The sequence below is a fragment of the Scyliorhinus canicula genome, chromosome 9 (genome assembly GCF_902713615.1).
Source record: "Scyliorhinus canicula chromosome 9, sScyCan1.1, whole genome shotgun sequence".
Classification (NCBI taxonomy): Eukaryota; Metazoa; Chordata; class Chondrichthyes; order Carcharhiniformes; family Scyliorhinidae; genus Scyliorhinus; species Scyliorhinus canicula.
In genome coordinates, this window is record NC_052154.1 from 22,918,697 (window position 1) to 22,942,970 (window position 24,274).

A 24,274-nucleotide genomic window follows, 5' to 3' on the forward strand; every position below is an offset into this window, starting at 1 on the left:
TTTCATTTAAAAAGGTATAAAAATAGTATAACATCCTAATCATCTGACTGCAAACTCGTTAGTGTCACTCTGTCAAAAGGGGCCTTTGATTGCTGGCCGGGCAAGACGTTAATTGCCAGCCATCACCAATAGTTCTCACATACATCAAAGAGCCACGGTTTAAATTGACAACAGAGTCAAAGGCCTGTGAGAGTCAAGTGATCGACAGCCCTGTTGCCGGAGAGGCTCCAGTGTGAATTGTCAAATCTGCACGTGGGCAGGCCACCAGTCAGTTAGGAGATAAAGATAAAAGCAAATTACTGCGGATGCTGGAATCTGAAGCAAACAGAGAAAATGCCGGGCAATCGCAGCAGGTCTGACAGCATCTGAGAAGAGAGAACGGAGCTAACGTTTCGAGTCTGGATGACTCTTTATCAAAGCAAGAGAGAACTGGAAAGAGATTTATACTGTTGCCGGGGGGTGGGGGGGGGGGGGGGAGACATGGAGCAATAGGACTGGTTAGAGGACTCGTGATAGGTGGAGATAGACAAAGATGCCGCGGACAGAAAGACAAAGGGAATGGAAATGGTGGAGATAATAACTAAGAAGGGGGCTGATAGTGCCACGGTAAGAGATCAGAATGTGTTAATGGCAGAACAAAGGTAAGCAGCGTTTCAAAGGACAACTTGGAACAGTTGGCCCTAGTGGGGTGGGGAGGGGAGACAATGGTGAGGGAAAAACAGATTGGTGGAAGATATGAAAATAAATTGATAGAAATAACAATGGGGTGAAGGGGGAGGAGCGAGCTCAAGTTGTTAAACTCAATGTTAACCCTGGAAGGCTGTAATGTGCCTAATCCTTTGCACTGGGCTTCACTGGAATATTACAGCAGGCCAAGGATGGACATGTGAATGTGAGAGCAGGACAGTGAGTTGAAATGGTAAGCGACAGGAAAGTCTGGGTCCTGCTTGCGGACAGACCAAAGGTGTTCTGCAAAGTAGTCACACGGTTTGCATTTAGTTTCTTCAATGTAGAGAAGACTGCATTAAGAGCAGCATATGCAACAGACAGGATTGAGGGAGGTGCACGTGTAGCGCTGCCTCACCTGAAAAGTATGTGTAGGCCCTTGGATGTGAGCAGAGTTGAAGAGGCAGGTGTTGCACCTTCTGTGATTGCATGGGAAGGTGCCGTGAGAAGAGCGTGAGGTGTTGGGGGATGATGGAGGGGTGGACCAGGGTATCCTCGAGGGAACAGTCCCTGCGGAATGCTAACAGGCAGAGTGAGGGGATGAAGTGTTTGGTTGTGGCATCATCCCAGAGTGGGTGGAACTGGTGGAGGATGATTCTTTGAATGCGGAGGCTAGTGAGTGAGGAGAACGGGTTCCCTATCCTGGTTCTGGGAGGGAGGGGAAGGGGTGAGAGCAGAGGTGCAGGAGACTGGTCAGACACGGTTGACAACCGTGTTAGCTACAGTGGGTGGGAAACAACGATTAAGGAAAAAGGAAGACATGTCAGTAGTAGCAGCAGAGATTCCGGTTCTTTGATGTGCTAAGTGTGTTTCACCAAGTATGAATTAAACTTACTATTAAAAGTTCAGTGTATGCTACGACATTGTTCAAGCGAACGACTTTTATTGTTTCTGATGTGCTGATGGAGGAAAATAGCGAAATTGGGATCTCGCCGTAGCATGGCGAGAAACTGATTATCACCACTTAAACCCTATTTCCATACAATTATTGGGAGCCCCTTCTTTAGCACACTCGGCTAAATCGCTGGCTTTTAAAGCAGACCAAGGCAGGCCAGCAGCACGGTTCAATTCCCGTACCAGCCTCCCCAAACAGGCGCCGGAATGTGGTGACTAGGGGCTTTTCACAGTAACTTCATTGAAGCCTACTCGTGACAATAAGCAATTTTCATTTTCATTTCATTATCCAATGGTTTCCCGTGATTCATCGGCCTCCCCAGCAAGTGGTCACACTGGTGCTGGCCAGTACTCCTTTTCAAAACACGTGAACTTGGTGGAAGGGCTTCTGTGGGCAGCCGAGGAGGTGAGTAGCCATCTTTGCTCACAGGCAAAGAGCCTGGGGGCCACCGTAGAGCTCGATGGGGGGGGGGGGGCTCTCTCAGCTGGGTGGGGGGGGGGGGAATCCTGGCTGGGGACCCTCCGCAAGCATGGGCAGCCATGAGAGGGAGGGCGGAGGTGATAGACGGGGGGCAACCATATGTGGTACCACCATGCCAACCCCTGGATGGTGTGTACTCGTTCCAGGGGTAACCCTTGTCCCTGCCCGTCTGCCCCACCGACTGCCCATAACCCCCACTGACTGCCAAGGACTCTGGTCATGCAGGCTATTGCTAATAGGGAATTTGCAATCATGGTTAAATAAGCACTTAAGTGGATTCCCGTGGGTGGTCAGGCCATGTAGCATGTTGGGGTCATCACCTAGCATCCCAATGACACTGCGCTTGAACATGGTGGGAGGCAACACCACACATGCAGCAGTCAAAATCTGAACACCCAGGGGATGGGAGGACAGTTCCAGGGACATGTACATGGCCGGAGGGTGGGTGAGTGCTACGGGGAGTGCAAGGTGCCTGGATAGATGGGCCAAGAGTTGAGGTCAGCCCACATTGCGGAAGAAAGTGATGGAGGCGCTATAATGCTTCTGCACAAGGGTGTTTAATGTGTAATACTATTCCCCACTCTTCCCATGGTGCCACCCTCCCCTTCCCACCCTCCTCATCCCCCATCTAACCTCTGCTGCCCCCCCCCCCCCCACTCCGGTGCCCTCAGTGATCCTCAATGTGCTTGGCCCTCCTAGCCCTATGTTACATTCAGGTGTGTCCTCAGGATGCAGATCTGAGGTTGAGACAGCCAGTTCCTTACCTCGTCCCATGGCCTTCGATGCCCCTGGTGGATGTCCTCAGGGAGCTCTGGGCCCAGAGGGTCCCAGCGCACTTGTCAGTGACACATGCATAGCCATGCCGCCCTGTCCCATGTGCTGACCTCAAGACGTTGCTTCATCGGAGGGGTGTAACTCGGGGGAGCTGGTGACCACCAACCCCAGCCCATGGGTTGGGTCTGGGTTGGCACCTAGTGCCTGCTCCTCCCGTTTGGTGCCCATGGGCCCCTATGGCTCAGCTTAGGAAGGAGAAACAGCTGGTTTGAGCCCCTGATGTCCCTGCATCATCTGACTCTGCCAGTCCTGGCGGTTCCCTGATGCCTGCACTCTTGTGTTGGTGCGCTCGGAGATGCTTCTCCATGACAGGGACAAGCTGTGCAGCGCCTTGGCAATGCCCATTTGAGAGCGGGACATGTCCCACAGCACCTCATCAAGATCAGCCTGGCACTGGGTCACATCCCCCAGTGAGTCATACATTCTGCCGAAACCCTCAGCCATGGCCGTCACCGATTGCGTGGCGCCTTGGACTCCTTCACTAATGGTGCCAACGTTGTGCACCAGGCTCTCCACTGCGGTTGCCACTCTAGCAGTGTTGGCCTCGGTGCCACACATTGCCGGCGACATCTTCTGTGACCATAGCCTCTGGAATTCCTCCAACCAGCTATGGATCTGCTGGAGTGATGTTGACATCTCCCTCTGAATATCCCGGTCACTCCCAAACTTCTCCATCAACTCCGGGTAACCCACTTCCAGAGGCTCAGCATCAGACTGGGACTCAACTGGGTCCTGGGCTCCAACAGCCCTCCATCTGCTAACACGCCTGGGGATTCCTGCCTCCACCAGATGTGCATCAATAGCTGATTGGTGCTCACCAGATTGCGCCCCAGAATCCTGACCACTAATGTTTCCCACTGAGGTGCGTATATCTGTGCTGGTAGAGGCTGGGGATGACAGCTGTGATGCCTTGATCGTGGCATCCTTGGAGCTGTCCTCCAAGATGGTCTCCTGGGAGGCTGGAGAGGGAGCCACTCTGGAGGACCTGTGGGAGAATGGACACGTGGCCAGTGGTAGGGATAGGTCAGTCAGTAAGGCAAAAACAATTCATGTTTGACAGGCCCTCCAGATGGGGCCCAGTGGTTCCTCACCTCTGTGGCTTCCGTCATCCTCTGCATTGGTAACCGCCCTGTTCTTGGCCAACCCAGTCATCTCCAGGGCACAGTCCTCGAAGAGGGTGAGGATTCTTAAGTCTGGCAGCCCACCAACAGTCTCGGCCCTCTCTCGAAGGTTGTGCGAGAGCTTTTCCTGTGGAGGCACCATTAGCCAAATGCGTGGTTCACAGTGGTGGGAGGGGTGTGTGAAGAATGGGTTGGGAGGTTGGCGGCCACATGGAGACTTTGGTGAGGTGTATGCTCAAGTGGGGCCAAGAGATCTCAGGAGGGTGAGGGGCGTTGGTGTCAACTCACCCATGCTGCCCGGTGTAGGTCGTTGATCTTTTTATGGCACTGGAGGCCAAACATTCTGGTCACGTTCCCAGAGCTTACAGCCACGTCCACCTCTACCCAGGTGGCACTGGCTGCCCTGTGGTTCACCCTCCGGGGCCCTTGGGGGAACAGGACATCTCTCCTGCCCTCCACCACGTCTCGGAGCCTCCCCAGGTCCACATCGAATCTTGGGGGCGGGCTTCACGGCGCCATCGTTGCGAGCTGACTGGAGTTGGCTAAGCAACTGCTGCTTAAGTGCTGCTCGACCTTGTTAGCGGGTGGGGGAGGGGTTTGTTAGCGGTTGGCAACCGCGGTGCCGGCGAATTGACTGGTGAGTCTTCATTTGGGACAAGAAGCCCATGGGACCTCATTAAGAGGACCAATTAACATTGAATAACGTTGCCGGCCTCACTGGGCTGAGCACCGGGAAGCTGGTGGCAGTTTCCGCATGCTACAACACTTAGAAATCTTTCCGGAGAATCACGCCCGCTGCTTTTACATTGAATAGGGTGACACGGTGACACAGTGGTTAGCACTGCTGCCTCACAGCATCAGGGACCCAGTTTCAATTCTGGCCTTGGTTGACTGTCTGTGTGGACTTTGCACGTTCTCCCCGTGTCTGCGTGGGTTTTGTCCAGGTGCCCAATTTTATTCTCACAGTCCAAAGATGTGCAGGTTAGGGTGGGGTTATGGAATAGGCCAGATGAGTGGGCCTGGGTAGGGTGCTCTTTCAGTGGGTTGGTACGGACTTGATGGGCTGAATGGTCTCTTTCCGCGCTGTAGGAATTCTGTAGTAATAATATCCATTTACATAATATTCATTTAAATAAGCTGTCTTTATACTCCTGCAAAGTGCTTTGGAACATTTTTACATTGTTAAAGGGGCTATATTAATAAAAATAGGAAATATACAGTATGTCAGACAGCATTTGTGAAGATAAGCAGAGTTAACATTTCAGGTCAATGACATTTCATCAGACCATGCATGTTATTGTTGTCTATGGTTCACAGCCTAAGCGTCAGTCCAATGCAGTCTACATTCAAACATAGAAGATTTGCACTTGCAGCTGCAGCACTTGTCAGATTTAAGTCAGGACCTCTGCTGTGAAGCAAAAATGTCTCATGCATTTGGTCTTCACTAAAACTGAGGTTGGAGAATTGTCCCCCTAAAGGCCCTCAATGGGTGTTGCTAACAGGTAAGTCTTCTCCCATTCGTTCTCTCAATTCTAGCACTGCATCTCCCTGTAAAGCAGACTAGCCACTGGTGCACCAACACGCTTCGAAATAAGTCTCTCTTACACACACAAAAGAGTGAGGGATCAACAACATTTATTTCATACCTTTGATGTAATAAGGCACTTCACAAGAGCATTAGAAAGTATATTTGATAGATAATGATGTGGAGATGCCGGCGTTGGACTGGGGTGAGCACAGTAAGAAGTCTTACACCAGGTTAAAGTCCAACAGGTTTGTTTCAAACACGAGCTTTCGGAGCACGGCTCCTTCTTCAGGTGAAGAAGGAGCCATGCTCCGAAAGCTCGTGTTTGAAACAAACCTGTTGGACTTTAACCTGGTGTTGTAAGACTTCTTACTGTTGATAGATAATGCCATTGATAACGATTCCATTTTATAGGTGCAAATGCCCATTTTTCTGTTCCACACCATCATAATGTCCTTATGAATATTTAAAAAACACTTTGCGAGCCTCTTTAGTGTTTTCAAATATTCCATTTAATTTTCTACAGCGGGCTTTTCCCCTCACTACTTATAATGTCCTGGGATAGGAGGATGCAGGATGGATAATTAAATTGAATTACTAAACTCTGGCTACCTCGTTCGTTCCTGACATGAAAAATCAACATTCAATTGCCAGCATGAGGTTTACAAAGTTTGCAGCAGGCTCCAGTACGTATCAGCGCCAGTTAAATTCAACTGAGGGAAATATTACCTACTTTGAATCTTCTTGCATCAATATTTCAAACTGCTGCACAATCTACTCAATGAATTAAACAAATAAATATTCAAACTGTATAATTTATGATGCATAAGATTTGCATAAGACAAATTGAGAATGTCAACGGTTGTGCTTTGTTTCTATTTTTTAATACTTCCCTGAAAAGACTTGCAATTTAAAATAAATTATCATATTGCAAATAGAAAATATTAAAATTCAGATTCTAACACTTAAGCATAAATAGACAAAATACTCAATCGAACTTTAACAGCCATGGTTTGATATTGCAAATTAAAGAGATACCAGATTTCCACGACAAAGATGACCTCTCTTTGGAGGGCTGCAAAGACACTCAGCAAAATATACTTTTCAGACAAAGCTAGTGGGGTGATATTGACAAGGTCTCGGACCACTGGCGGGCTTTCAAAGCAAATTTGAACTAAAATTTCACCATCTGCCATGGTGGAATTTGAACCTGAGAATGACCCTAGGTCTTTGGATTACTAGTCCAGTGACAATGCCACAACACCACCACCTCGCCCTGTTAGGAGAGGCTATTGGCCTTTGCAATAACTGGGGCATATATCTCTGAAGCACCAGTTGTTAATGAGTTTCCTCACCTACACAATAAACAGAGCGTAGGCTGTTAAAAATGTAACTTAGAAGGGAGGAGCAAACCCTCCTTGGGGACGTCAGTCCCTTTGTTCCTGGTATTTCCAGATGCTTCTCTTTACCTTGGTAACATCTCTTTGTATTTTTCCATTTCTATTGCAGCTCTATTATAAGCAACACCAGCTGTCTCCTTTTTTAACCTGTGCTTTCCATTAGGAATATTCATTGACACAACTTTGTACATTAATCGCTGTTTCGTGCTGCCACAATGCAATAGCTACGCAAGTGGTACTTTCCGCTAATAGGATGCTGCCAGCAGCTGAAAAAGATGTTCTGCCTCCCACAAGATTGAGCAACATCATGTATGGGTTTCAGTGGCAGTCCAATGCCAGGTATGCAGGTCGTCCTACATCCCGATGACTGGCTTAACCATTCAAAAAGTATGTTCCTCCAGTTGCGCAAATGACACAGAGCAAGACCGTACTACACCAGCTGTTAGATGTGATTCCATGATTGGGCAGCACTGTCTGAATAATCTGGAGTGTGCTAAAAGCTATAATAACAACCACTTGAAGGTAATCAGCCTAGCTTGTATCATGGCGCATTTATGCTTGCTAGAAGCGAAGTAGATTTACACACAGGAACCCCTTTTTGGTAAACAAAAGGAACTTGTTCAAACCTTGAACCTTTCCTGAATTATCTGGGAGCTTGGGGAGTCTACAGTTCCCAGTTGCTTTCTCCATGGCAACACCTCAGTCAAAGGTAACTTGCCAAACAATCAGTACCTTTTTCTCCTGTACCATTTTTGTATTTGTCCTGATGAGTGGAAGACATAAAGCTTTGGTACCGTGTCTTTCTTTTCATTAATGCCAATATCATTGAATTCTTAAATCCTCCATTGGGTTTTCACGATCCTTGCTACCTCTGATATTGAATTAAAGGCTGGAATTTGCAGTGGGGCTGGCAAGGCTTTGAAATCTCCATTTCAAAGGGGAGGCAATGGTCTAGTGCAGGGGTGGGCAAACTTTTCCGTGCAAGGGCCACATTCAGAAATTCACAATTCACAAAGGGCCGCATAGTATATTAAGTAAAATAATTACTTCACCCGGTTATGATTCTGGGTGCCTCATATAGAACAGTACAGCACAGAACAGGCCCTTCGGCCCTCGACGTTGTGCCGAGCAATGATCACCCTACTCAAGTCAACGTATCCACCCTATACCAGTAAGTAACCCAACAGCCCCCCCCCTTAAAAAAATTTAAAAAAAAAAAAAACAAATTTTAAAAAAAAGATTTAAAAAAAAAAAAATTTTTTTTTTTTTTTTTTTTAATGACTTGGTGGGCCGCAGAAATACCTTTGGCGGGCCGCATGCGGCCCGCGGGCCGTAGTTTGCCCACCCCTGGTCTAGTGGTATTGTCACTGGACTAGTAATCCAGACACTCAGGGCACTCTGGGGTCCCAGGTTCAAATCCCGCCACTGCAGATGGTGAAATTTGAATTCAATAAAAATCTGGAATTAAAGTCTAATGATGACCATGGAGCTATTGTTGATTGTTGTAAAAACCCACCTGGTTCATTAATGCCCTTTAGAGAAGGAAATCTACTGTCCTTACCTGGCCTGTCCGATATGTGATTCTTAACTTCCCCACAAGGGCAATTAGGGATGGGTAATAAATGCTGGCACAGTCTGTGATGCCCATATCCAATGAATAAATAAAAAATAACATCAGCAGGTCTGGAAGATCACATTGGCGGCACTGGAGGACCTCGCTGCCGTGAAGGGATGAAAAATTCTGACCAATGTCTAATTTTTAAAATTTTATTTTCCTCTCTTTTCTTTTTCTCTGCTTTAAAATCTGTCTGACCTCCTAAAGGTACGCTAATAAATACCTAATATTATTTTGCCCTCTGTCTTGCTTCAGTACCTGCAATTCTCTCAGGCCGTTATTTTTTCTTCTTTCAGGCAGACTTGAGTTGTTTCAGTTTGCATTCAATCCCTTTTCAAAGTATCTTCTCTTTCTCCCAGATCTGCCATTTTCTGTCTATCTCTCCCTCTCCCCTGCTATCTTTTGGCATTTCTATATGATTTAGAGATATTTTTAATTTTGAGTTATATCTACCTTCTCTGCGTTTGCTATATTGTTCTGAGCAGACTCCCACAATTATGCCACACATCAGTGGAATTCTAATTGAAAGGAACAGAGAGTGTAAAACAAAAAGGAGAAGAGAACAGCAGACAGGACTAAGGATTGAGGCAGGTAATTTTCACCTTCACCTTCTAAGGGCGGGATCAGGTCGAGTGAATCGTCACACTCAATGTAGTCGTCGCCAGATTTCCAGCGCATTGATTTTACAGGGATGTAAGGAAATTGGGCTGTACAACAGGTGGGTCAAGGTTAAGTAGTTTTCAGCTCTGGGAAAAGTGCGGAAAAAATTTAAAAAATGATACCAGATCTATAAGTTGGGAAAGATTAAATTTGCGCTTCTGCAGAATGCAAAACCCTTATTCATTAATGGAAGACTGTCACTAATAATACCAGTCAGGAAGTCAGCAGAATTATTTTACTCAGAGAATGGTTAGGCTGTGGAATTCACTTTCACATGAGGGGCGGCATTCTCCCCTACCCAGCGTGACGGAGGGTGCCGGAGTAGGGGAGTGGCGCCAACCACTCAGGGGTCGTGCCTCCCTAAAGGTGGGGAATTCTCCCCACCTTTGGGGGCCAGCCCCGCGCCGGAGCGGTTAGCACCAGAAGACTGGCGCAAAAAACCGGCGCCCCAGGTGCGGGGCTGGCCGAAAGGCTTTCGCCGGTCTGCGCATGCGCCGGTAGTGACGTCAGCGGCCAGCTGCCGCTGACGTCACTGCCGGCGCATGCGCGATGCGGGGTTCTCTTCCGCTTCCGCCATGGCGGAGGCCGTGGCGGCGCGTAAGGAGAAAGAGTGCAGCCAGGGCACTGGCCCGCAGTCTGAGCGGGGGGCCCCAATCGCGGGCCAGGCCACCGTGGGGGCACCCCCCGGGGTTCAATCGCCCCCCAGGACCCTGGGGGCCTGCTCGCGCCGCTGAGCCCGCCGTTCCAGAGGTGGTTTAAACCTCGGCGGCGGGAGAGGCCTCCCAGCGGCGGGACTTTGGCCCATCCGGGCCGGAGAATCGCCGCAGGGGCCTCTCCGATCGGCGGGGCGAGATTCCTGCCCCCGCCACTTCCCGGGTGGCGGAGAATCTCTGCCACGGCGGGCGCGAGATTTTAGGCGCCCCCAGGCGATTCTCCGACCCTGCTGGGGGTCGGAGAATTTCGTCCCAGATCAGTTGAAGTCAACAGGGCTGGTTTAGCTCAGTGGGCTAGACAGCTGGTTTGTAATGCAGAACAAGGCCAGCATAACGGGCTCAATTCCAGCTGAGAATTCTGAATTCTCCCTCTGTGTACCCAAACAGGTGCTGGAATGTGGCGACTAGGGGCTTTTCACAGTAACTTCATACTTGTGACAATAAAAGATTATTATTATATGTTTAAGTAGAAGCTAAAGAACTACATGAGGGTGAAAGAAATAAAAGGTTATTGTCAAGGAGTTTCGGGAAAGTAGGGTGGGGTAGGCGTCTACAGCACATAATTAATGGCGTGGACCAGTTGTGATGAATGGTCCATTTCTATGTTGTACATTCCAGGTATGGTTATCACCTGAGCATTGAATGTGAAACTCCACCATCCACTCAACCTAAAGGCTCAGAGAGGAGTAGAGACAAAAGAATAGGGATAACTGAGAAGATGAAGAAGACCAAGGGAGGAAAGGAGAATATTGGACAGACGGAACTGCTGGAACAATATTTATCGTTTGATCACAATTCCAAAAAAATAGTCCCAAACAGTCTCTGATGAAAGAGGAAGTGTGAGAGTTAAAACTAGAAGTGGACAACCTCCACGAAGCAGTGAATTATAAATGTTATAACATCCTTAACAACTTCCATTGTTCCCATACCTTGCTCGATATATTTTCATTAATGAATGTTTGCAACACCTGAGATTCAAGAGCTGATAACTCTGGGATTCCACCAGGCACAGCTGTCCAATAAAAAGTATTCCCATCATAATTACCTGCTGTTTTCTATTACCCAGCTAATTAATAATCCAATTTGCAACTCTATAATGCATTCTGTGCGCATTCACTTCAGTCATACATCTCTTCTAATGGACTTTATCAAATGTTTTTTGTAAGTCAAACTACTTGATATCTTAACATGTTCAACAACTCTTTCATTTCAGTTGGTAGAGGGCAGCCAATCTCAGCTCAGGGATGCTCCCCAAGGGATAATGGCTGGGATCTCCTGAGCAACAGCAAATGAAATGAAAAAAATGAAATGAAAATCGCTTATTGTCACAAGTAGGCTTCAAATGAAGTTACTGTGAAAAACCCCTAGTCGCCACATTCCAGCATCTGTTCGGGAGGCTGGTATGGGAATTGAACCTGCGCTGCTGGCCTTCTTTGGTCTGCTTTAAAAGCCAGCTATTTCGCCCTGTGCAAAACCAGCCCCTATGATTGCCGGATTGCGGTTTTGGTCGTGAATTCTTGACTTGAGGTGGGTAGATTGGGTGAAATGGGTAGGTGGGGAGGTGGATGTGGGTAGTGGGTGAGGTGGGTTCACAGATGAGGTGGGTGAGATAACTGGATAGTCAGGTAGTCAGGAAGGGTAATCGACTGACTGGGAGAGAGGGTTGAGTTGGACTATGGGTGGGGCTGAAGTGGGGTTGGGACAGTCAAGTCAGGTTGTGAGAGTGCTCAGGTCAGATTGTGTCGGGAAGTCAGTCGACGGGTCATTGGGGGGAGGGGTGTGGTCTCAGTTGTGCAGTTACCAGGTGTTAGACTAGGTTTTAATCTGGCTAACATGTCTGGGTAACTAGCCATGTAAGTAACACTAAACTGACCGAAGAATCCACTCTTACCTCAGACTTTGAGACATTTGTGAAGGGTGCCAGATAGCAGGAAAATTGCCTCAATGATTCAGAGACCATGTGATTTGGTCCAATAAAGACTCAAGCACCATGGGATAAATTCTCCATAGGTCAGAGGACACCATCGCAGACTGAAGGGACAATCCTTTAAAACAGAGATTTTTTTTTTTAAATTTAGAGTACCCAATTATTTTTTCCAATTAAGGGGCAATTTAGCGTGGCCAATCCACCTACTCTGCACATCTTTGGGTTGTGGGGGCGAAACCCACACAGACACGGGGAGAATATGCAAACTCCACACGGACAGTGACCCAAAGCCGGGATCGAACCTGGGACCTCAGCGCCATGAGGCGGTTGTGCTAACCACTAGGCCACCGTGCTGTCTCTTTAAAACAGAGATGAGGAGGAATGTCTTCAGCCAGACAGTGGTAAATCCGTGGAACTCTTCGCCGCAGAAAGCTGTGGAGGCCAAATCACTGAATGTCTTTAAGACAGAGATAGGTAGGTTCTTGATTAATAAGGGGATCAGGGATTATGGGGAGAAGGCAGGAGAATGGGGATGAGAAAATATCAGCCATGATTGAATGGTGGAGCAGACTCGATGGGCCGAGTGGCCTAATTCTGCCCCTATGTCTTATGGTCTAAAATCGGGATTGGTGATTGGGCCGAGAATCGCTTCCGGCGCCGGAATCGAGGCATGCGCCGGTTTGACTCTGCTTCGCGATGCCCCGCCCCTCCAATTTGGCATCATCGGGACGCGCGCCATGCGCAGCCGCAATGCCATTGGCGCATCATCAGCCGGCCCCACCCACGATGCTCTGGTCCGATGGTCAGAGTTCCCATGGCGCGGGCCACGTGTGTCCCAGCATTCAGGAAGCTGGTGTGCCGGCTACGGTCTGTGTCCAGCGCCGCCACACTCATCTGGGATCCGTGCCGCTGTCCGAGGGGCTTCTGCTATGGATGATGGGGGGTGGTGGGGGGGAGTGGTGGGTGGACGGTCAGGGGTGGACTATGGGGTCGGGCTGGGTGGTGTTAGAGTTACAGCATGGCCAGCGCCATGTTTTCCACGCGACCGGTGCAGCTTGTCAGGCCTGCGCCTGTGCAGACCGGGTCCCTGTAATTCTCCTGCCATTTTGCGCAATCCACAGGTGTTCCACGTGTCGCCAGTGCTAGCCTCTCACTGGTACCAGAATCGGTGAGGGGTTCGCGTTGATTTTCCCATCGTGAACCACCCATTCTCCATTGGCGCCGGCACTTATCCTCAGGAACTGTGAATCCAGCCCTATAGCTCTGGATACCAATGTGCAAAAGGGTTTCCAGAGCATCACAACACTCTATCAATTTGTTGTCCGACAGACCAGATTCTTTAAATCCCTCTACACCTGGATATGATCTTGTAGGAATATGCTTAAAAATTTGGTTAAAGATGCTGCAAAAATACAATGGAAATAAGCTGACAATTCTCAGAATGTGTTGTGGTTTACAATACTGTTTTTGCTATTGGACTGCTAACGGTTGTGTTTTCTCAAATGACCTTTGATACAAACAATAATTCATGACTTAGAGGCAGTCACATAACCATCTGTGAAATGGTTGAGCTTGAAGGAGACAATAAAACAAGTGCACCAGATGCCCTAATGTAGCTCAACATCTTTGTGAAGGAGGAATTTGTAGGGAAAATGACATTTTGTGTTAATTATAGTTCGCTGTGGATCAGAAACTGATCATGTATCAAAGACACAGAAGGATTAGACATGAGGACAGTTGCTGTGCAGCCAATTGATAAAAGAGGCCAAGAACCCTCATCAACACATCACTGCTGGAGTGAGACCATCAAAGACCAGATCATTCCTAATCAGATTAGTCAAATCACCCTGCAGTCAACCTAGACTGACTACCTAGAGGGTAGATGTGTATTTTCTAAAATCTCCTGTATCTCAAAGTTTGGAACAATTATGAGATTATTGTGTTTTGGGACTGTGGCTTTAAATTTAGAGTAAATAGAGAGGGTTTTGTGACATGTTCTGCAGTTTGCCTAGATGCTTTGATTAGAGATCAACAGAAGGCTTAGATTTAATATACTCAGAGGAAGGTGCAAAGTATTAATACTTGGAGACAATGGCAGCAGGTTCTGAGCATACCATGCACAGACTTTGAGTCTCCCAAAATCCTAATTAGGTGGTGTTGATATCAGGTTATAAACAGCTACACTTGTGCTCAGATTGAACTGATCGAGTTCATGAGGATTTAAAAGAGGCTGGAAGATTCACCTAGTTTGGGTCAGAGAGAATGAATATCTAGTAGAATGCTAACCATGAAAGTCAGTTCAGGGATTAGAATTTCCTCAGCTGGGAAAGTAAAAGAATAAGCAACTTAAGAAGCTGGGAGCAGCTGCCAACTTCTTTCTATAAGAACTGTAAATCCATGCAAAGTGCAATTTGATGGAAGCCACCATATATGTTTGTAATTTGAACATAAGTTGATTCTGTATACACCTCCCGCTGCCTCAGGAAGGCAGACAGCATTGTCAGATACCCCTCACACCCAGGCTTTGCCCTCTTTCAGACCCTTCCATCAGGCAGAAGATACAGAAGTCTGAAGACCCACACATCCAGACATAGAAACAGCTTCTTCCCCACAGCTACTGGACTCCTCAATGACTCTTCCTTGGACTGATCTGTTCCCTGTAAGAACACTATTCATGACGCCCTATGCTGCTCTTGTTGGGCCTGTGTTCCGTACTGTAACCAATCACTATTGTTGATGTACCATTGCTAAGGTGCTCTGTTGATTATTCTTGTCTGCTATGTACGTACTGTGTACATTCCCTTGGCCGCAGGAAAGTACTTTGGTACATGTGAAAATGTGACAATAAATATCAATCCAAAACAAAAAAAAGTCTTCAATCAATAATTAATTTTTTAGTCATTTTGTGTTGGAGAATTTTAATTGAAATCTTGTATTGCCATTCTTTCCACTAATTTTAAATGTAATATTTTTGTTTAAGTTCTCACGCTCAATGGAAATCATAATAAGTAATAATAAGATTTGCAGTAAAGTTGTGTCCACTGTAATTCTCAATTTCTCAGATGGTACAATCTCCTTCCAAAGGCCCTTCACACCCTCCTCCCTCTTCCAGCAGCTTGTCATGCTCTGCTCATTCTGCAAGTTATGTTCAATGCCAAGAGAAATCCCCACCGGGCCCCAAGTCTGGGAGAAACTAAAGTGCGTAGAAATCTTTTAGTCAATAAAAATGTACTTCAGCGCCAGTCGCATCACTCTTCTATATTACTAGAACTTTAACCAACTAAGTCCTCAGACTCAGGACACAATTGGTTCCTAAACACCATGTTGTAAGTTGAAACATCATAAGTCAGAACCGATTTTCTCACAGGATTCATGGTATAAATAGAGGATTGGTTCCTGAACCAAGGCCATAAATCCTCTCATGGAGTGCCCTGCGGTGTAATATGCTCTCAACTCTTGCCCTGTCAAGTCAGTGAGGCGATTGTTAATGTCTGCACGTCTCACCACAAGCTCCTCAGTTGGTGTGGGGGGATATAATTAAGCTATTTGATCACTGTCAGTTGCCTGTTTAACTTTGAACATGCATTTAAATTGCAATGATTGCAGAAAAAAATTAATCGAACAGAATAAAACACTTGTTTCCAACCTAATAAAGACATTTTGTCCAGTCGTATAAATAGGTGGCGCAGAATGTCACATATGTGCATGTATGAACGTGCTGATATGGCACTGAAATCGGGTGTTGATTTATAAACGTTGTAAGTGCCGTTCATCATAACTTGAATGTTGTAAAGTTGAGGGCTGCCTGGATATCGATAGAATCCTTACAGTGCAGGAGACGGCCATTCGGCCCATCGAGTCTGCAACGCCCCTACCAAGAGCACCCTCCATAGGCTCACTCCCCCGCCCTATCCTCGTAACCCCACCTAACCTGCACATCTTTGGACTATGGGAGGAAACCAGAGCACCTGGAGGAAACCCACACAGACACCAGGTGAACATGCAAATTCCACGCAGACAGGCACCCAAGGCCGGAGTAGAAGGAACCCAAACAGAATTGAGAAGCCAGAAGAAATACGTCAGCAAGTAGCTTAGAATTCCTTAAAATAGCGCTGCTGGAGGTCCTTCATGCTGCTTAACATTAGCTTCAGCTCCGCTGAGGAGTGCACATGGTTCCAAAATACCACATGTTAGGTGCACATGTGTTAAATTCTTTACAAACAAGGTGATTGGGATTTTATGGTCCCAAGGGCGACCCCCCCCCCCCCCCCACCCCCCGCCCCCGCCCCCATTGCAGCAGGTTCCCTGGCGGCATGACAGGAAAGTCACTTAAAACACATGGGGTGGAATTCTCCGCAAGGCCCGACGCCGTCGTAAAACCCGGAGAGGTTCACAACGCCGTCGGAAGCCTCTCCCGGCCTCCTATTCTCCAAGAATGACGCCGCCGCGGCGCCTAATGACGTCAGCCGCGCATGCGCGGTTGCCGTCTTTTCCCTCAGTCGCCCCGCAAGACGTGGCGGCTTGATCTTGCGGGCGGCGGAGGGGAAAGTGTGCGTCCCCTTGAGACGCCGGCCTGACGATCGGTGGGCACCGATCGCAGGCCAGTCCCCTCCCGAGCACGGTCGTGGTGCTCGATCCCCGATCCGCCCCCCACAGGCCCCACACTTACCTGGCGCGCCATGTTCACGACGGCAGCGACCAGGTGTGGTTGCCGCCGTCGTGAACAGGTCGGGAACGGCAGGCCGCTCGGCCCATTCGGGCCGGAGAATCGCGGGCCGCCGTGAAAAACAGTGGCCCGCGTTTCTCTGAGCGGCGTGTCGCAAAACCGGTCACGCCATTTTGGGGGAGGGGGTGGGAGAATAGCGGGAGGTGCGGGAGCGGACCTCCCGCTATTCTCCCACCCATTGTGGTTGCGGAGAATCGCGCCCTAGATATGGGGGGGGGGGGACCAGACGATCCCACCAGCGGCCAATCGTGTGCTGCCGCTGTCACCAGAAAGAACACTACAGTGTAGGGAGGGGGGGGGTTTCTGCCATTGTTTGGAACATTTTCCTTGGCCGCTGCGGACACCAATTTGCATTCTTAAAGGGCCTCAAAGCATCCAAAAACAAACATGACCCAGGCCAAATTTACCCCAATACCTTTAGAAAACAGGAAGATAAAATTGAAAAGAAAACATGAAGGGAGTGAGATTGGTCTTGAATGATAGTATAAAGCCAGTGGCAACATTATCAGCATTCTGTACCCAGCCTGATTTTTATTGGTGTTAATAAGGAGGCAAATTGGACACCCTGTAAAATGGGCTGTCTTTTCATTATCGCCCACTTGGAAACATCACCAAAGACTTATCTCATTGTCAAAACGTTTCTGAGCAGAGAATTAACAGTTAATTCACATTTAATCGGGTAGACACTAAGCCAAAAAGCTTTTACACTTGAAATTCCAGGCACAAGAATCATAAAATGTTACCGGTAGTCAAAAGGTTGCTTCAGGATGAAAATTAGGTACTTAACATTTAGAAGTCCAGTAAAGAAAAAAAAAACAACAAGCCTATCAATCTGGAAACGTGGAATACAAGAAACCATTGTAAATGCAGGGAAATCGAGGAATAATTAGGAAAAATATGTAGGAATTTGGGGAAAAAAAGAGAGAGAATGTAAAGTTCCAAGACTGGCTTCTTGCGAATGTGAATGTGAGGGGAAAACTCAGGAATTAATCCCTTTCAACAAGCCAGTTGCCAGCCATTGGGATTTATTGTTTGAAAATGGAAGTTTCAAGGTTAGCTGTTAATGGACTAATTTGTTGATATTCAGCAGTGGGTTCATCTCAGACTCTTTCCATCAAGATGAGGTAGAAATATTATTATTGTAAGAAATTGATTAAAAGTAAAAATAGCTTTGCAGGGTGTCAAAAAGTCATACATAATCATAAAATAATCTCCATACAATTGCATCATAACTGGAATTGCTTTCACCTTACATTCACCCTTCTGTATTTCAAGTTTAAAATGCCCCCAGTAAAACATTTTGCTTCAAGAAGCAGCAGGGGATAAAAATTAAAAATGTATCAAATAAAAGTATTTTATGACCCGGCTCATTCTGTAGTTAAAATCCACTCTTTTCCCACATTAGGAAAAATACTGCTCTGAATCGTTGAGATTGATTTTCCATTTACCATTTGCATCACCTTAATCCTGTAACTCAGAAATTGGGACTAGCACCAGGACACTGATACAACTGATGGTTTAAAAATCAATCTGCCAAGAAAGTCTCTGCTTCAATTAAAGGAGTAACTGTCCACTTTTCATTTAATTGGATGTATGCACTGTGTGATATGGTAATGAGCCATGGAGATCGGGGAAGGCCCTGGTTCAATTGCTGAATAAATAATTGCTAATCAGGTCTGTGATGAGAATTCTGCAAATGCCCCCACTGGCTGGATTCAGAACAAAGAAATAGTGTTCACTTTATTCACAATCACTACTCAAGGTGCCTGAGTGTGAACAAGTTAAGGTTCTGCTGTCTCAGGCTCCAGAGCTAAATACCCTGCCAAGATCCACTGACCAAATGATTTCATGAAGAAGGACCACTTAAAGGTGAGAAAGCATGGGCTTGGTTCTCCATTATTGAGACTACGTCCCCACGCTTGTGTCAAAACGGTGGAGTTTTACTCCTGAAATTCCTGCAAAAAAGTGAAACAATGCAGCACGGTAGCATTGTGGATAGCACCATCGCTTCATAGCTCCAGGGTCCCAGGTTCGATTCCGGCTTGGGTCACTGTCTGTGTGGAGTCTGCACATCCTCCCCGTGTGTGCATGGGTTTCCTCCGGGTGCTCCGGTTTCCTCCCACAGTCCAAAGATGTGCGGGTTAGGTGGATTGGCCATGATAAATTGCCCTTAGTGTCCAAAATTGCCCTTAGTGTTGGGTGGGGTTACTGAGTTACGGGGATAGGGTGGGGATGTTGACCTTGGGCAGGGTGCTCTTTCCAAGAGCCGGTGCAGACTCGATGGGCCGAATGGCCTCCTTCTGCACTGTAAATTCTATGTAAATTCATAAAACTGCAGGGGGCTAGCAGGGACCTGGAGTGAATCTCGCAGCTTTTGCAGCAGACACAGGCCCCCGCACTTCCGAGTCAGAAGCTGCACATGCGCACGGCAGCGGCCACGCCATGCTCCATGGCGGACTTGGACCGCAGAGCGAGACCAAAGAAAGAGAACCCCGATCGGCCACGTACCCGACCCTCAAACCCCGCACATTAATTCCCCAGCCACCTATAAGGCCCCCCCTTGGCGCGGCGAACTCCCCTGTGACACCGACTTTCAGTGCCCGGAGAATCGCCAAACCGGCGCGGGCCCGATTACGGCATCAAACTGGATTCTCCGCCACGGCGCCGGCCGCGATTTCAGCCTCGTAGTGCAGAGAATCCAGCCCTACCTTTGAAACAGTACACCAGCAAAAACAGCTGCCACCAAGAGAGCAATGAGCATTGAATGCTTCAAGTATTTGCTGTCAACTGGGTCATCATGATGGCCTCAGATGGGGTACCGGATCTCGACCAGCAGTCTGACCTGCAGGCTTATGATGGACAGACAATCCTCATATCCTAATCTTGGCAGGTGCCTCCCAGTGTGGGCTCTGTGCAGCCTACATACAAAATGGCTGACCAATAGCCTTTGATTCAAGGATATTCACTGACACTGAGACTCATTATGACATTTTACAGATAAGTTTATGAGGGACCAGGTGGAATAAATCATGATGCAGTCCAAAAATAATCACCATGACAAAAATATTCAACATTATAGCCACTCAATGAACAGTCTGAGACATCAAGCTGAGAATTTAGGCGGGAAACAGCACAGTTTGGCAGGACAATGACGTTTTGCAGTGCAGAGGCCAGCACCCTCCAAGCAGAGCACTATGTTTTGCTTTTGGGAAAAAATGCAATTGATGGGCCAAATGGAACCTCTTCCCTGTTAACAGCAGCATGTCTGCCAATCGATCTCCAAGGGCTAGGCGAGTTAGTAAGATCAATGAATTACAACACAACCGCAACCAACAGCAACAACATCAACACAAACATTGACATTATACAACAAAAATGTGGAAACTGCCATGGAAAAGGGAGAGATCTTCACTGCCCTACATGTACTCTCTAGTAACACCAAGCTTCAAATTAAGATTGATGTTGGGATGAAGTGTAATGTATTATCTGGCAAAGAAAACCACAGGACCCAGATATGATACAGGATCCCGACGATCCCGACCAGCAGTCTGACCTTGAGGCTTACAGTGGACAATCACTACCAAGGGTGTAACAACACTTTGTTGTGAACAAGACAACTTTGGTTTCCACATTGTTAATCAGAATATAAGGCCATTGTTCGGACTTTGAGATAGCATCACACTAGTGCTCATTCAACTTGGCCCAGAAATGCAGGCCTGTTAATCATAATCTTTATTACTGTCACAAGTAGGCTCACATTAACACTGCAATGAGGTTACTGTGAAGATCCCCTCATCGCCACACCCCAGCGCAGGTACACTGAGGGAGAATTCAGAATGTCCAATTCACCTAACAAGCACGTCTTTTGGGTGGAAACCGGAGCACCCAGAAGAAACACACGCAAACACGGAGAGAACGTGCATATTCCACACAGACAGTGACCCAAGCCGGGAATCGAACCCGGGTCCCTGTTGCCGTGAAGCAACAGTGCTAACCACTGTGCTACCATGCCAACAGAGTGTCATTTTGAGTTTAGAGTGTTCTTATAAGCCTTTCTCCTTGTTCCACTGGCATCTGTTGAGAGTTCAGAGCATGTGCAAGCTTTGGCGGGCTTTTTCAGCCTGCAAGAAGGTGACCTGTAAGCACAACCTGTTTTACTAGAGCTCCTGTTTTCATGGCTATTACCATTACTACTGTTCTGCTGACACGCTGTTACTGTAAAACTTTGCTATTTATTGAGATAAAGAAGTTTCTTCTTTTAAACAACGCATTTGACTTCCCACTTTGTGGTCTGAAGTTACCACAAAGCCCTACAACTTCAAGCCCCAAAGATGACAATGAACAGCGACAATTTTGACTGTCAGGTCATCGGCAAACTATCAGTCTTATATCAAACATGATTAAATGATTCGGCTCCACTGACAGTTTGTGCTCCAAAGTCAGGGATCTCCAATTGAAATTCAACACTGTGAAATGCAAATTCAGGGTAAATCACGTTTCAAATGTTTCTCACTTACTCACGGCTGCTGGTGTGAAACCTGCTCCAGGCAAGGCTGCAGTCTTAAGAAATATGGCTATTCCTGTGGACCGGTCCCTTGACATGTTTTTAGCATGACAAACTATCTTTCCAAATTCATTGCATGTTGCAGTGGGGTCACTGGACCACTTTGTCAACTCCTCCTTCAGGATGTCGAACACCACACAGCATCTTCCAACTGGCTCAAACAAGCATTAGCAGCCCCACCAATACAACACTTGAAGTTCAAGCACTTGTCCTGATCTCAGCAACTGCCTCCAAATGTGGACCCAGTACAATGTGGATACAAAAGGGCTGACCTTTGCCTCAAGGACACTCACTGACACTGAGACTCATTATGCACAATTCGAGAAGTACTCATTGCCTTAGTTTTTGCATGTCTCAAATTTCACATATGGTCATTCTGCAACCACTGAAACCGACCACGAACCACTCATAACCATCCTGAAGAAACCTTTCCACACTGCCTCATGATGGCTGCAACGCATGATGTTAAATCTACAGAATTATAATATCAGCGTCACATGAAAATGCAGAAAGGAATTCTACCTGCTGAGGGCCTCTCAAAGCCTTCCGACCCACTATGGGCCAGGCTGATTGTGAGGTAGATGTAGATAGAAATGGAAATAGAGGTGTTGGCCTCTCATCACATCGAGGTGCTTAAGCAGGCTCTATGAGAGGACATCACATGCACACGACAGCATGACATAACAATGAAGGTTGGCCAGAATCCTCCAGCGAGCTTCCTCACGAACGTCGCTTTTTCTTTGCCTTCAAAGAAGAACTAACCATACAAGATGGCCTAATCCTGCATGGTCAACAATTTGTTTGTCTGCCTATCCTCCGGCGATAGTGTATCCAACAGCTGCACCAAGGGCAGCCTAGGTTGGAAGCATCTAAAGCCAGGGCCAAAGAATTGCTGTACTGGCCATCTATGTATGCTGATCTAGACAGGGAAATCTCAACGTTGTTGTAACGCACTAAAACATCACCACGCGAAGGAACCATTACATCTGCATGAGGTCTCAGTCTTCCCGTGTGCTAATATTTTTCAGTGGAATGATAAGCAGCACCTGGTTCTCGTTGACTTATTTTCCGGGTGGTTCGAACTCGACTTCCTTCCAAACACAACCAGCTGTTTGGTGATCATCAAGCTCAAGAAACACTTTACCACATGTGGCATCCCTCCGAGAATCCTGGCCGACAATGCTCGACAATTCACCTGTGTGTGGAATTTTGGGACTTCGAGCACATCACAAGCAGCCCCCTCCACCCACAGCCAAACGGGCTAGCAGAAAGAGTGGTACACTCAGCCAAACTCCAATGGGAATGTGTGCATCGGGCCACACTGATTAGAATGCTGCGCTACTTAGCTTGCAGAACCTTCCACAACAGCGTCTGTCTTCGTCTGCACAGCAACCTTTTGCAAGGTGCACTCGAACCTTAATTCTCATTGCCAAGACTGTTGCAGCCTAAATTTAAATCTAATCTACAAAGTGCACTGTTGCAATGCAGCCTGCGCAACAAAGCACATTATGATCAACATGTTCACAGCATCAGCCTCCCCGGCACCAGTCCAACTGGTCCAGATCCAGACAGCACATGACTGTGACCAGTTGCCAGTGGTCAACTCCAAGGCCCTGCAGCCTAACAACTATGTGGTTACTTCCACTGGCATTCGGTGCAAATACAATAACTGTCACCTCTTGCAAGTTTCAGAGCTATCATTGATAGCTGATGCTGCAACTCAACCATCTTCCCTTGACCACAGACCTTCGACACCCATATTCATGCAGAACCCATCGGAGTCCAATATGGCCGGTCCCACATCTGTACAACACACACGTGTTTCGTGAGTCCAGCAAAATGGTCATAGAACAGTCTCCTGTTGGTGTCATCACATGCTTCTGGACATCTGAATAGTCCACACACACAATATTGGGATTTTGTCACCACATAGACTAGTTGGACTGGCGAATGTTGTTTTATTTTGTCTTCTCTGTTGTTCCCTCCCACCACATGTTGAAAGAAGTGAGGTACACACAGCGGGCTATGCACCAAGTTGCAAGGACCAACTCTATGTTTCATTGTTCCCACAAACTATTGTACACTGTTGAATAGTTAACTGCTTTTGTACACATTTATCTGTATATAGTTTTCACTGCATACACTGTTACACCTCATACCACAGGGGGCTTAAACTAATCTGGGAGCATGTAGACAGGACTGTCACGTGATGATGTGGTCATGTCTAGCGTCATGTGGCGGGAATGTGCAAGATCTCCCCAGGTCCTTGGGCAGAACACAAGCGTTTCTTACTGATGCAGAGTTAGTTAAATAAACGTACTGGTATCACAGTCCTTGTTGCAGCCAGCGTTACAGCAAACCACTGCATTTGTATAGAACAACATAAGAACTAGGAGCAGGAGTGGGCCATCTGGCGCTTCGAGCCTGCTCCGCCATTCAATGTGATCATGGCTGATCTTTCGTGGACTCGGCTCCACTTCCTGCACCTTGTCATATCACCAAACATTTCAAAAGGCTTCACAGGAAAGAAGATTAAAAGATGAATCGGAGTAAGTTTTATTAACGATCATCTGGAGAATTTCGCTGAATACAGCTGGGTCAAATGAACATTTTGTTTTTACAGATACCAGCTTTTTACTTCCAGATTTTAAACTGAAATTCAAATCCTCAAACTGTCATGCTGCAGGGGGAAGTGGTGGCATAGTAGTATTTTCACTGGATTAGTAAACCAGAGACCCACAGTAATGCTCTGGGGACCCAGGTTCAAATCCCACCACTGCAGATGGTGAAATTCGAATTCAATAAAAATCTGGAATTAACGTCTAATGATGACCATGAAACTATTGTCGTAAAAACCCATCTGGTTCACTCATGTCCTTTAGGGAAGGGAATCGGCCGTCCTTACCCGGTCTGGCCTACACGTGACTCCAGACCCACAGCAATGCGGTTGACTCTTAACTGCCCCCTCAAGGTAAGTTAGGGATGGGCAATAAATGCTGGCACAGCCTGCGATGCCCACATCCCATGAACAAATAAATCTTGACAAGAAATTTAAATTCTCATTCTCTGATTATTAGCCCAGCCTTCT

At 47.2% G+C, this 24,274-nt stretch overlaps 1 protein-coding gene and 1 long non-coding RNA gene across 4 annotated transcripts in view; one reads left to right on the forward strand and one right to left on the reverse strand.

Annotated features, from left to right (window-relative positions):
• Positions 1–10,698, forward strand: part of LOC119971153 — a 46,381-nt gene extending 35,683 nt beyond the window's left edge. The window contains exon 3 of the long non-coding RNA XR_005461757.1: positions 10,588–10,698. This is a non-coding gene — a long non-coding RNA (uncharacterized LOC119971153). The remainder of the gene's footprint in view (positions 1–10,587) is intronic.
• cdh13 (cadherin 13, H-cadherin (heart)) overlaps positions 1–24,274 on the reverse strand; it is a 1,126,050-nt gene that overhangs the window by 279,265 nt on the left and 822,511 nt on the right. The window lies entirely within an intron of this gene.